Source organism: Schistocerca nitens, chromosome 8, assembly GCF_023898315.1.
Source record: "Schistocerca nitens isolate TAMUIC-IGC-003100 chromosome 8, iqSchNite1.1, whole genome shotgun sequence".
Lineage (NCBI taxonomy): Eukaryota > Metazoa > Arthropoda > Insecta > Orthoptera > Acrididae > Schistocerca > Schistocerca nitens.
The window spans coordinates 125064334-125081904 of NC_064621.1; the positions used below are offsets into that span (position 1 = coordinate 125064334).

The 17571-nt window shown below is 43.3% G+C and overlaps 1 protein-coding gene across 1 annotated transcript in view; it reads left to right on the forward strand.

Moving 5' to 3' along the window:
- LOC126199441 (uncharacterized) overlaps positions 1–17571 on the forward strand; it is a 195257-nt gene that overhangs the window by 113932 nt on the left and 63754 nt on the right. The gene's annotated exons all lie outside the window — the stretch shown is intronic.

The window sequence follows — 17571 nt, forward strand, 5'->3', positions numbered from 1 at the left end:
GCGGTCACCTCCATCTTAAGTCACGCTATGTAGAATGTTGTTACTGTTTGGGTAAAGGATTCATGACACAAACATCAATATCGCGCAATCTGTGCCTGATAATTAGACAGTTGAGCACAAACTGATTTGAAAGTATTTAATGATATCCAATATGTGACAGGTTGACTAAATTTGTCCCCATAGCAAGCTGTGTGAGTTAAAATCACACAGAAATAGGAAGTTGGGGAATACGGTGAGCTTTGTGACCTAAAATGACGTCAGGAGCAGGGAAATTATGGCTAACCTCAATGTCAGCGGATACTGAAAGTGACTGAAAGCAATAGAGGCAAGGAGTTTTATTCGTTATTTGCAGATGCGATCACTCCACCTTAGGGAACTCTTTACCGCTTGTCCGTGCCCAAACGCTATTAACCGTTTTCACTTACGTGTAAGCCATTTAGAATGAGCCAACGATCACCTGTGAGGTTGTCGAATTTTTACAGACACAGCGACAGTACCACCAGACCAATATGAACCTTTCTCACTCTTCGTGGCCTCAGATAAACATCTTACAGTGAGCAACATCACTAATGAATTCGTTGAGCTACCTTGTAGCTAAAATCAAATATTGCTTTGCCATCAGTTTGTCCGCCACATTTTCACATATCTTACCTAATCTACTATAAATAATAAACAATAGTTTTATCCTTGTACGCCTCTTTCCTAGATCTCTACAATCCAGCTGAACCACTAAAATTATTTAATATTTTCCTTAGTAACTCGAAAGGTAGAAAGCTACGAAGGTAGTTCACATAGCAAAATTTTCGTGCTTTTGTGGACTATGGAAATTTGAAAATATTGTTCAATATTTTTAAGGAAACCATAAACTGGATGGAAAATATCTAACTGGATCTATTGTAATTTGAATTTTCGAGTGGAGAATCTCGTTATTCATCTGTTCATCTGTTCGACACTCACATCCCGAAGACTAGTTAAAAAAAAAAAAAAATTCTGGCGAATATTGGTTTCCGCTCATGGTTTCTCCTTCAGATGACTTCTGATAAGAGCTGAAACGCAGTAGCTAACCTCATACTCCTCTGTTTCTGGTGCAACACCTTTTCCGTTACTGTCGATTCGGCCTCTTTTCCGCATTTACTATCCAACATGACCTCCAAAAGCACTGCTGCCTAGTTCAAGCGATATTTTACGTATTTCTTATATTCGTCATAGCATAGCAAGTTGCTACGGATTAGAAACTAAGATGAAATTCAGATAGGATCTGTCACTCTACAATGACCTGTACGACGGTATAAAACTTCCTGACAAATTTAAAAGGAACGCCACACATGGATGCAAAATACAGATAGTTGCCTTTCAGAAGTAATGCTTTCACCTAATGGTCCATCCTACCACGACTAAAGATGCATATAACACCGTCAATCTGTAAATACCTCTTCGCTACGTTCCAAACTCCTCATGCTTTCTAGATTGGCACATCCAGAAGAAAGGGTATTGCTGAGAAATGGTTTGGACACCGCTCAGGGATTCTACCACAATGATTCTGAGTGTATACAAGTTTCTTACAGTGTACACCCTGCTGCAGCATGAAACAATCCACAAGCTGTAACGAAACCCTTTGCCCCAAGAAAATTTGATACAGTGGAGAAAGGAATTTCTCTTAGGTTTGTTTAAGAAATAAAGTTTTATTTAACTGAGACATTAATCCATTTATGTAATTATGGCGCTCTTAGTACGCATCAGTTACAATTTCTGGCCCGAAACATCTATACCGTGCTGCTATAATCGTCATTATTCTTAACACCATTCCTAATAACCGCATGATAGCCTTTTTGTATCACTGTCACATTTAACACCGATATTACCAATAATTGTCATATTTCAAATGGTTCAAATGGCTCTGAGCACTATGGGACTTAATTTCTCAGGTCATCAGTCCCCTAGGACTTAGAACTACTTAAACCTAACTAACCTAAGGACATCACAAACATCCATGCCCGAGGCAGGATTCGAACCTGCGACCGTAGCGGTCGCACGGTTCCAGAATGTAGCACCTAGAACCGCTCGGCCACTCCGGCCGGCGTCGTATTTCACGTTAGAAGAATTTGTGAGGGTGAGAGACATCATGGCCGTAATGTTAGCTGGTAGGAGGGATGCATACATATAATTAATAAATTATTGAAAATATGTTAATTATTTGACATAAAGGTCAGTTGGGACTCGTGATTCTCGTAGTTCCAAGGCTCTTGTTCTGTTACTCATTAGATTGTCCATTGTCTCAAATCTTAAATGGAAGGGTGCAAGTTCACTCATGTAAGTACACTGCTGGCCACCGTAAATGCAACACCAAGAAAGACAAGAGGTAGCACAACAAAATTTATTTTGTAGATAACATGTTGACCAAGTATCAAATGATTACGTTTACAGACGTCTGTGACATGTGGTTCCTGCCAGAATCAGTAGCCAGAGTAGCCGCCATTGTTGGAGATCACCGCTGCCACACGTCTAGGCATTGAGTCAAAGAGACGTTGGATGTGTTCCTGGGGTACAGCAGCCCAAGCAGCTTCCACATGTTGCCAAAGATCATCTGGTGTGGCAGCTGGGAATGTAATCTGGGTCACTGGTTGAGCAACCATGGACCACATGTTTTCTATCGGCGAAAGATCCGGAGAGCGAGCCGGCCAGGGAAGCACTTCAATCTGGTTATTGACGAAGAACCTTTGGACAATGCATGCCACGTGTGGTCGCGCATTATCCTGTTGAAATATGGCTGTGGCCGAGCCCTGAAGGTAAGGAAGGACAACTGGCTCCAGCACCTCGGATATGTAGCGCCGGCTATTTAAAGTACCGGCAATGCGTACTAGAGGCGTGCGAGAGTAATATCCAATACCGCCCCATACCATAATACCCGGTGCAAGACCTGTGTGGCGGTGCATAATGCAGCTGTCCAGCATCCTCTCCCCACGGTGTCTCCACACTCGAATCCGACCATCGTGGTGCTGCAGACAGAAGCGTGCCTCGTCAGTAAAGACAACGTTATTCCATTCTGCCGTCCACATCCGTCTGTCATCACAGCATTGGCGACGGAGACGTCTGTGGTTCTGCGTCAATGGTAGACGAAGCAATGGACGTCTTGCGGACAGACCACTCTGCTGTAAACGGCGTCGAATGGTACGCGCAGACACTGGATGATGCGTTACAGACGCAATGTGCTGTGCTATGGTTCGGGATGTCACTGAGCGATCCGTCACTGCCATGCGCACAATTTGCCTATCAGCACGTGCAGTGGTGCACCGAGGTGAATGCGACCGACCACGTCGGTCCGTCGTACCCTCCTGCATCCAACGGTCACATATCCGCATTGCAGTTGTTTGGTTTGGTCCAACACGACTAGCGATTTCTCTGTATGATAATCCACAATCTCGGTAAGCCACTATCCTTCCTCTGTCGAACTCGGATACTTGATCAAACGATGTTCGCTGTTGTCTACGAGGCATAACTGATCGTCTTGTGAAACAACCACAAGGTAAACACACGTGCCGAACGTACACTCGTCGAAATCGCCAAGCATTAAATGGCGCTATGAGGTGGCGCCCCAGGCGCATGTGATTTGCGTCTGCGCTGAAATTCTAATCAGTTGCATATCTCATCGCTGCAAACCCATGGTGTAAATTTCACTTGATTCGGATGCTTCCTTCAGGGTGTTGCATTTACGGTGGCCAGCAGTGTATATATGTGAAGCCTGACCTACCATAATGAATAAAAACAGTTTCACGCGTTAGTCCCTCGAAACGATGCAAGAGACAGTAAGTGGTGGTGGGGTAGCTCCTGCTGTAAATAGACAAAAGAAAATCAGCCACCTGCTCGTCCTTGAAGTGGAGACGAGGACCCTGACAGGCCCAGACGTAAACCAGCAGTCAGTTGATGTAGGCTGACGCATGCGGTGCCACCGGGAGCCGTTTATCAGGCTGATGTCAGTAGCCAGTCGGGGTAACGGCGGCACGTGCCGGGCTGGGCCGCATTTGATCTGGTGGGAGGCTTGTATCTGGAGCTGAAGGCTCCAGTTGCGTGCGGACCGGGGACCGGTTCCAGCAGAAGTGAACGGCGCGTGCTCACAGGCTGGACGACGTCCATCTGGTCCCAACCGCCTCCTATTAAAGGGGCCCGATTCTCGGGCGGTCCCACACACGCGGGATCTTCGATTAAATCATCCACTTGAGAATCACTTGAGCTCGGAAATAGGCGTATTATAAATGTTCGAGGGACTGGGACTAGAAATGCTTACTGCGACTATCAGAACAATTTGTGCAGCTCTCCAGCAGTATTAAAAGGTGTCAGTTAAAAAAATTACTTAATAAGGCTGATACACGTGGTAAGTTACATGACATTCCAGTGCTCTGATTGAAGCGTGTAACTATAATCATCAAGTATTATTTGACACGTACTAGGTGATTATAACCATTTATAGACTTATTCCTGCAATAACACATTTATGCGATTTATGGAATGTGAATTGTGGCTGTCTTAGTCAGCCATAGTTACAAAGTTTTAGTTTTCAGTTACTTGTTTTAAAGTTTATTTGTGTTAATACTTGCTGTAAAAGTAAGTTATCGGTGGAATTTCATTAATCTCAGTCTGTCTTCCTGTGTTTTTGACTCGAGTGGTCCGTTATTCGTGAGTCTGCTTACGTCGTTCGACCAAGCCTCGCACCTCAGTAGTGTGTTTACATTTTGCGGCGTGCAGTTGCAGCTGTAGCGGTTATAAAGCTGAGTACTGAAGGAATTATTTGTGCACTGTTATACATTTTTTAAATATAATAGTTTTAAGCGGTGTTTCGTGCTGTTTGTGGCGAAATGACGATTTAATAAACTTTTGGAAACGTTCGTTCGCAGTGTTTTTTTCTATAGTTTTATGTGCGTTGAAGTCGTTTAGTAAACTTTGTGCTTTCGTTTTCAACTGACTTTTCTTATTGTTTCTATTGAAATATTTCAGTAAAATGTTCATTCAATGTTTTAACTTTGTAGAGTGTTACAGTGGCCGCTTTAATTTTTGGTTGTAGCTAATAATTTTGTGAAGTTTTGTTGATATTGGTATTAGCTGTGGTGTAGTAATATTAATAGTAGTTGCTTTCTTAGTAGACAGAGAATTTCGAGACCTCTATTCTTAGTTCTATAAGTAATTCTACTGGTGTAACTGAACTTAGTAACGTAGACGTATAGTTTTTTTTTTTTTCAGTAACTGTAAAATGTTATCATGAGTGAGAAGTGTGGGCTCTGTCGCAGGTTTGTGAGTAGAGGGCTACGATGTGGGATTTGTTGGAAGTATTTTCATTGGGGGGCAATGCAGTGGGTACGCCAGTGGGCATTCTAGTGAGATCCTCTCCTGGGAATACAGAAACTGTAGTAGAAATAACACTATAGAGCAACAGGAGCGTAAGATCTCTGCGCTGCAGGTGCAGTTAGAACACGCAAACTAGATACGTTGAGGAGGGTGAAGGGTGGTGGGGAATGGGAACTGGCAGTTGGCAAGAAGGCAGCTAGAAAGAGGATGTATTCAGACAGTTATACTCTGCATATATTCGACCAGCTGTCAGAGTTCAGTGGAGAGGAACCTCTTGTAGCTGTAGATGTAGGGAACGTGCAACAGTCCTCAGCAGTTAAGAGGCCTATATCAGCTGAAAAGTCTAACAGAAAGAAAAAGGTTCTGCCGGCCGGTTTAGCCGAGCGGTTCTAGGCGCTTCAATCTGGTACCGCGCGACCGATACGGTAGCACGTTCGAATCCTGCCTCGGGCATGGATGTGTGTGATGTCCTTAGGTTAGTTTACGTAGTTTTAAGTTCTAGGGGACCAATGACCTCAGATGTTAAGTCCCATAGTACTCGAGCCGTTTGAAAAAGGTTCTGCTGCTAGGTAGTTCGCACGGTAGAGGTGTGGGCCAGCAGTTGCAGGAAGTGCTGCGGAATGAGTACCAGGTCACCAACATTGTGAAGCCTAGTGCAGATTTGGCTCAGCTGAGTGACAGCGTAGGGGAGTTACGTAGGAATTATACGAAGGAAGATCAGGTTGTGATACTGGATGGAGCAGGGAACAGTCTTGGAAGGGATGGGGAATATGATGTAGGCCGTGGCCTGGTAAAGACAGCACTGCTAGCACTAATGTCCATTTCGTGCAACTGTTTCAGCATCATGATCGGCCTCGTCTTAATGCGGCTGTTAGGTGCATTAACATTGTTCTGGGGAGGGCACTGATGGCAGAGGGCATGGATCACATTTAAGTGCTGCCAGTTGGGTCTATCAGTAGATCGGGTTTCACTAGGCGTGGCCAGCTCCTCAATAGGTATGGTAAGGGGAGGCTGGCAGAGCTTATAAGTGACAGTGTAATGGGTGGTGGTGGGATCAGTCATGGAAAAATTCCTGTAGTAGTTGGTGTTAGAGCTGCACCTGTTTTTGATAGAAGCTGATAGGTATACTTGCTTAAAGGAAGTGTCTCTAACTAAGGAATCACCTTCGGAGGACGTCATGTTTCCAAGTAGAGAAGGAATTAGCATATTTCATCAAAATATGAGTTATTAGAGTTAAAGTTAGTGAACTGCTTATCGAAGTTGACTCTGAAATTATTGGTCTGTCGGAGCACCACTTAAATAACTCGACGATTCAGAGGCTTCTTTTACCAGTATACAGATTAGCTGGCTGTTTTTCAAGGAGTTCTTTGCGGGGTGGTGGAGTGGCTATGTAAAAAATAAAAAAAAAACAGTATTCCATTTGAGCCCATAGATGTATCACGGCACTGCACTGAACAGATATTTGAATGTTGGCAAGGGCAGTTAAATTTATTGAAACTAAACTTCTAATTGTTGTTGTTTATAGGTCTCCTAACTCTAATTTCAGAGCATTTTTGCTCAAGCTAGAGGGTTCTTCACTCACTTTTTAGGAAGTACCATAAATTGGTGATAGGTGGTGAGTATAAATTTTGTATATGATGGTGCAAGGAAAAGGATGTTGTTAGATATCCTGAATTCGGAAATACGGAAGCGTCCGATCCCACCAGTCTGCTTTGACCCATGACGTCACAAATATGGCGGAAACGACCATAAACCACGATTCCAATATGGCGCATATAAAGTCGTTACGTACACATTATGAGGACGAAAATACATCGGAAAACAAACACACACACTTTCCACAAAAGCCTAAGGACACTAACGGACAAGCGCGGGAAATGGGGTGTTTTTGGGTGGGGGCAAACTAAACATAAACAAATAGACACCCACCCCCATACAAAACCACACAAAACGACGAAAAAAACCGACATCAAAAAACTCCCCAAATACCCCTAAACACAATATCATCTAGAATAGGACACTTCCCTTGACCTATATAGCTCAACAGCAGCTCCCGATCCCATAAATTAGGATCAAACACTTCCCTTGGCCTATATAGCTCAAAAACATCTCCCGATTCCAACATACACAGCCTCACATTGGGATCGAACACTTCCCTTGACCTGCGCACTGTTAATTTTATCCGTCATATCCATTCCTGAACAAAAACAACAAACGAGTAATTTTACTAAAATTACCACACGACGTACAGCGAGCAACACTAAATTAACCTTCACACAAAATCGTTGTTGTTGTTGTTGTGGTCTTCAGTCCTGAGACTGGTTTGATGCAGCTCTCCATGCTACTCTATCCTGTGCAAGCTTCTTCATCTCACAGTACCTACTGCAACCTACATCCTTCTGAATCTGCTTAGTGTATTGATCTCTTGGTCTCCCTCTACGATTTTTACCCTCCACGCTGCCCTCCAATGCTAAATTTGTGATCCCTTGATGCCTCAAAACATGTCCTACCAATCGATCCCTTCTTCTAGTCAAGTTGTGCCACAAACTTCTCTTCTCCCCAATCCTATTCAATACCTCCTCATTAGTTACGTGATCTACCCACCTTATCTTCAGCATTCTTCTGTAGCACCACATTTCGAAAGCTTCTATTCTCTTCTTGTCCAAACTGGTTATCGTCCATGTTTCACTTCCATACATGGCTACACTCCATACAAATACTTTCAGAAACGACTTCCTCACACTTAAATCTATACTCGATGTTAACAAATTTCTCTTCTTCAGAAACGATTTCCTTGCCATTGCCAGTCTACATTTTATATCCTCTCTACTTCGACCATCATCAGTTATTTTACTCCCTAAATAGCAAAACTCCTTTACTACTTTAAGTGTCTCATTTCCTAATCTAATCCCCTCAGCATCACCCGATTTAATTTGACTACATTCCATTATCCTCGTTTTGCTTTTGTTGATGTTCATCTTATTTCCTCCTTTCAAGACACTGTCCATTCCGTTCAACTGCTCTTCCAAGTCCTTTGCTGTCTCTGACAGAATTACGATGTCATCGGCGAACCTCAAAGTTTTTACTTCTTCTCCATGAATTTTAATACCTACTCCGAATTTTTCTTTTGTTTCCTTTACTGCTTGCTCAATATACAGATTGAATAACATCGGGGAGAGGCTACAACCCTGTCTCACTCCTTTCCCAACCACTGCTTCCCTTTCATGCCCCTCGACTCTTATAACTGCCATCTGGTTTCTGTACAAATTGTAAATAGCCTTTCGCTCCCTGTATTTTACCCCTGCCACCTTCAGAATTTGATAGAGAGTATTCCAGTTAACGTTGTCAAAAGCTTTCTCTAAGTCTACAAATGCTAGAAACGTAGGTTTGCCTTTTCTTAATCTTTCTTCTAAGATAAGTCGTAAGGTTAGTATTGCCTCACGTGTTCCAACATTTCTACGGAATCCAAACTGATCTTCCCCGAGATCCGCTTCTACCAGTTTTTCCATTCGTCTGTAAAGAATTCGCGTTAGTATTTTGCAGCTGTGACTTATTAAACTGATAGTTCGGTAATTTTGACATCTGTCAACACCTGCTTTCTTTGGTATTGGAATTATTATATTCTTCTTGAAGTCTGAGGGTATTTCGCCTGTCTCATACATTTTGCTCACCAGATGGTAGAGTTTTGTCAGGACTGGCTCTCCCAAGGCCATCAGTAGTTGTAATGGAATGTTGTCTACTCCCGGGGCCTTGTTTCGACTCAGGTCTTTCAGTGCTCTGTCAAACTCTTCACGCAGTATCTTATCTCCCATTTCATCTTCATTTACATCCTCTTCCATTTCCATAATATTGTCCTCAAGTACATCGCCCTTGTATAAACCCTCTATATACTCCTTCCACCTTTCTGCCTTCCCTTCTTTGCTTAGAACTGGGTTGCCATCTGAGCTCTTGATATTCATACAAGTGGTTCTCTTCTCTGCAAAGGTCTCTTTAATTTTCCTGTAGGCAGTATCTCTCTTACCCCTAGTGAGACAAGCCTCTACATCCTTACATTTGTCCTCTAGCCATCCCTGCTTAGCCATTTTGCACTTTCTGTCGATCTCATTTTTGAGACGTTTGTATTCCCTTTTGCCTGCTTCATTTACTGCATTTTTATATTTTCTCCTTTCATGAATGAAATTCAATATTTCTTCTGTTACCCAAGGATTTCTATTAGCCCTCGTCTTTTTACCTACTTGATCCTCTGCTGCCTTCACTACTGCATCCCTCAGAGCTACCCAATCTTCTTCTACTGTATTTCTTTCCCCCATTCCTGTCAATTGTTCCCTTATGCTCTCCCTGAAACTCTCTACAACCTCTGGTTCTTTCAGTTTATCCAGGTCCCATCTCCTTAAATTCCCACCTTTTTGCAAGTTCTTCAGTTTCAATCTGCAGTTCATAACCAATAGATTGTGGTCAGAATCCACATCTGCCCCTGGAAATGTCTTACAATTTAAAACCTGGTTCCTAAATCTCTGTCTTACCATTATATAATCTATTTGATACCTATTAGTATCTCCAGGATTCTTCCAGGTATACAACCTTCTTTTATGATTCTTGAACCAAGTGTTAGCTATGATTAAGTTATGCTCTGTGCAAAATTCTACAAGGCGGCTTCCTCTTTCATTTCTTCCCCCCAATCCATATTCACCTACTATGTTTCCTTCTCTCCCTTTTCCTACTGACGAATTCCAGTCACCCATGACTATTAAATTTTCATCTCCCTTCACTACCTGAATAATTTCTTTTATCTCGTCATACATTTCATCAATTTCTTCATCATCTGCAGAGCTAGTTGGCATATAAACTTGTACTACTGTAGTAGGCATGGGCTTTGTGTCTATCTTGGCCACAATAATGCGTTCACTATGCTGTTTGTAGTAGCTAACCCGCACTCCTATTTTTTATTCATTATTAAACCCACTCCTGCATTACCCCTATTTGATTTTGTATTTATAACCCTGTAATCACCTGACCAAAAGTCTTGTTCCTCCTGCCACCGAACTTCACTAATTCCCACTATATCTAACTTTAACCTATCCATTTCCCTTTTTAAATTTTCTAACCTACCTGCCCGATTAAGGGATCTGACATTCCACGCTCCGATCCGTAGAATGCCAGTTTTCTTTCTCCTGATAACGACGTCCTCTTGAGTAGTCCCCGCCCGGAGATCCGAATGGGGGACTATTTTACCTCCGGAATATTTTACCCAAGAGGACGCCATCATCATTTAATCATACAGTAAAGCTGCATGTCCTCGGGAAAAATTACGGCTGTAGTTTCCCCTTGCTTTGAGCCGTTCGCAGTACCAGCACAGCAAGGCCGTTTTGGTTAATGTTACAAGGTCAGATCAGTCAATCATGCAGACTGTTGCCCCTGCAACTACTGAAAAGGCTGCTGCCCCTCTTCAGGAACCACATGTTTGTCTGGCCTCTCAGCAGATACCCCTCCGTTGTGGTTGCACCTACGGTACGGCCATCTGTATCGCTGAGGCACGCAAGCCTCCCCACCAACGGCAAGGTCCATGGTTCATGGGGGAAGACAAAATCGTTAACTCACTGAAACGAATTCCACTACAAACACAGCCGACACTCGAACAATTCTGGATAATGAGCAAAAGCAAACTGAGCCCATAACACCACACAAACGAAAACCCTGAACATACCACCGAAGAGCACAACAAACCACAACACGACGACATCTACAAACACGCCACACTCACAAACCAAACTCCGCGCCGTCATGACGTCACACACAACACCCTTAAGTCACGGATCAAAGCCGACGCGTGGAATCGGACGCTTCTGTCGACCCCTAAATTCATATAATCTGATGCAGACTGTTTTATCCAACTAGGGTGCAGGGGAACAGTTCCACAGCCACAGACAGTATTTTTATTCATTCTTCATTACGAGATGGGCAGTTAGTAAAAGGGTGAATGGCCTTCCAGACCATGAGGCACAGATTTTAACACTAAAAGGCTTTTGTAGTCAAACCAATGTCATATATAATTACAAACTATGTAGGAAAGTTAATCCAACAGCAACAGAGTTTTTTAAACCTTGTCAGGGAACAAGGGTGGCAGAATGTTTATAGTGCCGATACCATAGATGATAAATATAATGCTTTCCTCAACACATATCTCATGCTCTGAGAGTTGCTTTCCATTAGAACGTTCTATATGGGGTACTGGCAGTAGCAGGCATCCTGGGTGACTGACTCGTAGGATAAGGATATCATGTAGAACAAAGCAGGAAATACATCAAAACGTTAGAAGCTACAGTAGCCCATTGCAAACAGTATTGGAAGGTGCTTAAAAATGTCATTAGGAAGACAGAGTATATGGTACGCAAATAGAGATAATTCACAGGATAAAATTAAAACCATATGGTCAGCTGTGAAGGAAGTGTCCTGTCAGTAGCACACGGTCGACAATATGTCAGTTCGTGGTAAAAATACTTCTGTTGTTGATAAATCAGATATATGTACATTATTTGACAAATACATTGCTGGTGAATTAAATAAAAATGTAGTTACTGCAGGGAATCATATAACTTTCTTGGCAAATGCCTTTCCAAGATTGATGTAGGAAACACTCCTCTGTTACAGACAAGGCGGAGATTGAATCAATAATTAAACCACTGAAGACTAAAGGACTAATGTTTGTGATGGAGTGCCAGCGGAATATTAAAGTACTGTGCTGCACACGTTAGCCCTGTATTTAGCCATATCTGGGATTTTTCCCTTAGGAATGGTCAATTTCCTGAACGATTAAAGTACTCAGCAGTAAAGCCGCTTTATAAAAAGGGATAAAGGGTTAATGTAGATAATTTTAGACCTGTTTCTATGCCACCAGTGTTTGCCAAAGTCATTGTAAAGGCTGTGTATGTAAGGATAATTGATCATATTACATCACACGCTTTGCTGTCAAATGTACAGTTCGGCTTTGGAAGTCGTTTCAATACTGAAAATGCTATTCTCTTTTCTCTGTGAGATACTGGATGGGTGAAACAAAAAGTTTCTAACGATAGGCATATTTTTGATTTAACTAAGGCGTTTGATTGTGTTGATCACAAAATATTACTCCAGAAGTTGGACCATTACGGAATCCGGGAAGCAGCTCACAATTGGGTCACCTCTTACTTTACTAACAGACAGCAAAAGGTCATTATTCATGATATTGAGAATGGATGTGATGTGGTGTCTGAGTGGGGGTGCCTAGGGATCAGTGTTGTCGCCTCTCCTGTTCCTTATTTATATAAATGATATGCCTTCTAGTGTTACGAGTAGCTCTAAGATACTTATCTTTGCTCATGACACTAGCTTTGTAGTGAAGGATGTTGTGTGCAGCGTTGGCTCGGTTTCAAATAGTGCAATTAATGACGTAACTTCATGGCTCGTAGAAAATAAACTAACGCTAAATCACAGTTAGACTCAGTTTCTACAGTTTCTAACACATAATTCAACAAAATCTGACTTTTTAATTTCACAGGATGGGCATATGGTAAGTGAAACTAAACAGTTCAAATTTCTAGGTGTTCATGTAAATTGTAAACTGTCGTGGAAAGCCCACGTTCAGGAGCTTGTTCAAAGAATTAATGCTGCAATTTTTACTATTCGAACAGTGTCTGAAGTGAGTGATCGTTCCTCACGAAAATTTGTCTCCTTTGCTTATTTTCATTCGCTTATCTCGTATGGTATTACATTTTTGAGGTAAATCCTCCCATTCTGAAAGGAGATTTTTGGCTCAGAAACGGGCAGTTCGAGCAATAAGAGGTGTAAATTCACGAACCTCATGTCGACCCCTGCTCACGATTCTGGGTATTTTGATATTGGCCTATATATATATATATATATATATATATATATATATATATATATATATATATATATATATATATATATATATACTCCTGGAAATGGAAAAAAGAACACATTGACACCGGTGTGTCAGACCCACCATACTTGCTCCGGACACTGCGAGAGGGCTGTACAAGCAATGATCACACGCACGGCACAGCGGACACACCAGGAACCGCGGTGTTGGCCGTCGAATGGCGCTAGCTGCGCAGCATTTGTGCACCGCCGCTGTCAGTGTCAGCCAGTTTGCCGTGGCATACGGAGCTCCATCGCAGTCTTTAACACTGGTAGCATGCCGCGACAGCGTGGACGTGAACCGTATGTGCAGTTGACGGACTTTGAGCGAGGGCGTATAGTGGGCATGCGGGAGGCCGGGTGGACGTACCGCCGAATTGCTCAACACGTGGGGCGTGAGGTCTCCACAGTACATCGATGTTGTCGCCAGTGGTCGGCGGAAGGTGCACGTGCCCGTCGACCTGGGACCGGACCGCAGCGACGCACGGATGCACGCCAAGACCGTAGGATCCTACGCAGTGCCGTAGGGGACCGCACCGCCACTTCCCAGCAAATTAGGGACACTGTTGCTCCTGGGGTATCGGCGAGGACCATTCGCAACCGTCTCCATGAAGCTGGGCTACGGTCCCGCACACCGTTAGGCCGTCTTCCGCTCACGCCCCAACATCGTGCAGCCCGCCTCCAGTGGTGTCGCGACAGGCGTGAATGGAGGGACGAATGGAGATGTGTCGTCTTCAGCGATGACAGTCGCTTCTGTCTTGGTGCCAATGATGGTCGTATGCGTGTTTGGCGCCGTGCAGGTGAGCGCCACAATCAGGACTGCATACGACCGAGGCACATAGGGCCAACACCCGGCATCATGGTGTGGGGAGCGATCTCCTACACTGGCCGTACACCACTGGTGATCGTCGAGGAGACACTGAATAGTGCACGGTACATCCAAACCGTCATCGAACCCATCGTTCTACCATTCCTAGACCGGCAAGGGAACTTGCTGTTCCAACAGGACAATGCACGTCCGCATGTATCCCGTGCCACCCAACGTGCTCTAGAAGGTGTACGTCAACTACCCTGGCCAGCAAGATCTCCGGATCTGTCCCCCAGTGAGCATGTTTGGGACTGGATGAAGCGTCGTCTCACGCGGTCTACACGTCCAGCACGAACGCTGGTCCAACTGAGGCGCCAGGTGGAAATGGCATGGCAAGCCGTTCCACAGGACTACATCCAGCATCTCTACGATCGTCTCCATGGGAGAATAGCAGCCTGCATTGCTGCGAAAGGTGGATATACACTGTACTAGTGCCGACATTGTGCATGCTCTGTTGCCTGTGTCTATGTGCCTGTGGTTCTGTCATTGTGATCATGTGATGTATCTGACCCCAGGAATGTGTCAATAAAGTTTCCCCTTCGTGGGACAATGAATTCACGGTGTTCTTATTTCAATTTCCAGGAGTGTATATGTATATATTCCTTACTGCCTCTTCTTGTTAGCAATATTAGCTTATTCCCAAGAATAAGCAGCTTTCACTCAGTTAATAATCGGCAGATATCAGACGTGCATTTGCATTGGACTTCCTTAACTCTTGTGCAGAAAGGTGTGCAGTATACCGCTGCATTTATTTTCAGTAAGCTACCACTCGAATCCAAAAATCTTAGCATTAATCCACGCGCTTTCAAATCGAATGCGAAGAGTTTCCTCATAGGTTAAAAATCAAATGGCTCTGAGCACTATGGGAACGTCTCAAAACAAGAGAACACACTCGACGGAACCACAAGATGAAGCTGAAATACATCAATAATGACCCGGTCTTTCAAACACAGAAACGAACAGCTTAGTACAACAGGTTGTTTACATTACAACTAATGACTGAGAAATGCAATTTCAGTTAAAGAATTGAACCGGTTAACAGCTAAATCTAACCACTAGGTCCCTGTTTAATGGCAACCTGTGCCGTAATAAAATTGTTCCGGCTGTATTTACGACCAAGAGCTGATTAATTAGACCATTAATTTTCGGGTACACACCAGAAAGGAACGGAATCACATAACTAATGAGGAGGTATCGAATAGATTTGGGGAGAAGAGGAGTTTGTGGCACAACTTGACAAGAAGAAGGGAGCGGTTTGTAGGACATGTTCTGAGGCATCAATCGATCACAAATTTAGCATTGGAGGGCAGCGTGGAGGGTAAAAATCGTAGAGGGAGACCAAGAGATGAATACACTAAGCAGATTCTGAAGGATGTAGGTTGCAGTAAGTACTGGGAGATGAAGAAGCTTGCGCAGGATAGGGTAGCATGGAGAACTGCATCAAACCAGTCTCACGACTGAAGACGACAACAACAACAACAGCAACAACGACAACAACAACATGAACAGAAGTATTACTTACGATAGTTGACGGAATGGTGGGTGTGCATTCCACTTTACATTTGTCCTCTGTCAACGTTAGCACGTGGATGTGTTCCATTACCTCGAGTACCCGCAGCAAGTGCTGGGAGCATTAAGAACAATGTTGTTTTAAGTAGTCAATAAAGTTGCGTTTCACTAAATGCTACATTGTGATACATTTTTGAATAGGTCTTTAGAAGAGGAAATCAATCACCGAATAAAAAATACAGGGCACCCTGTAGTTTTTATTCGGTGATTGATTTCCTCTCCTAAAGACCTATTCAAAAATGCATCAAAATGTACCATTTACTGAAACGCAACGTTATTGACTACATAACACAACATTGTTCTTTACGCTCTCAGCACTTAGTGCGGGTACTCGAGGTAATGGAACACATCCACGTGCTAACGTTGACAGAGGACAAATGTAAAGTGGAATGCACACCCACCATTCCGACAACTACCGTCCGATGAAGAGCTGTGTGAGAAGAATGTACACCAACGATGAGAAGGTAGAAATGCTACTCATCTATGGGGAATGTAAGTTAGCAGAACAGTAATTGCAGTACTGTTTTCTTTTGCACTGGTATATATAGTACAGTAGTTTTTTTCCTTTTAAATGCCGTTGTGTACAACAGGCATACAGTAAAGGCTGTCCTACCTGCAAACTACATCGACATAACGTTTCTTTTATTGTTGTTGATGTTGTTGTTGAAGGTAGGCGAAATGCTACGCAGGTAAGGGAACTGTTTTCTCGTCTTGTTGCGACGCTTCAGGAAACGGGAAGTTTCAACCCACGACAACGCAATCGTCGTAGCACTTGCACAGACGAGACTGCCGAAGTTACTGTTCCCGTTTCCGTTGCTATGAATCCACCTGTGAGCACACGACAGTTGTCCACGAGATTGGCATTCCTAAAACCAGTTACATCGTATTCTTACGTGTCACAGGTTCCATCCTTACCATGTACACCTACATCGAGAATTGCGTGGGAATGATTTCCAGACTCGTGTACAGTTTGTCAGTGGGCACAGCAGCAAACCCTAGCCAACCCGAACGTCTTCTCCAATGTGCTATTTACCGATGAATGTCCCTTCTCAAACAAAGGACAGGTAAATACAAGATACATACATTATTGGTCCAGCGATAACCCACTATGGCTTAGACAGGTGGAACATCAGCCTCAGTGGAGAGTTAACGTCTGGTGTGTGATGCTCGGTACTACAATCATTGGCCCTTATTTCATCAATGGTACTCTAAACTGCACAGCGTATGCCATCTTCCTTAGACGAATTCTTCCTCCTCTTCTGGACGAAGTGCTGCTAAGAACCAGAATGCTTATGTGCTATCAACACGATGGATTTCAAGCACTTAATGCCTTGCGTTGCACGTCGTGTTCTGAACTGATGGTATCCTGCCAGATGGATTGGTCGAGGAGGAACAGTTACTTGGCCTGCTAGATCTCCTGATTTAAATCCTCTGGACTTTTTTCTTTCGGAATGCTTTAAAGACGTTGTCTATCGCGATATTCCAACAACTCCAGAGGACATGCAGGAACGTATCGTGCTTGCTTGTAATTCTCATCAGCAGTCAACACTGGAAGCACTAAATAATTCTTTCATTCAACGGGTGTACCAGTGTATATAGGTGTCGAGGGTAACCACTTGACCATCTTTGAATGTTCTACTCCTGGGAAATGGTACAGGAAAGTCAGTCAATTTTGTGTTATATTTTTACTTGGTTTTCATTTGTTTTCTGACAACTCAAGCAAGCGGACGAGTTTGTCATCCCGCGGTCAAAGTCAATGTTTAGTTGTGTAATTAATAACGTTGTGTTTCAGTGAATGCTAAACTGTGATTCAGTTTTGAATAGGTCTTTAGGATAGGAAATGAATTACCGAATAAAAAATACAGGGTGCAATTTAAAAAAGT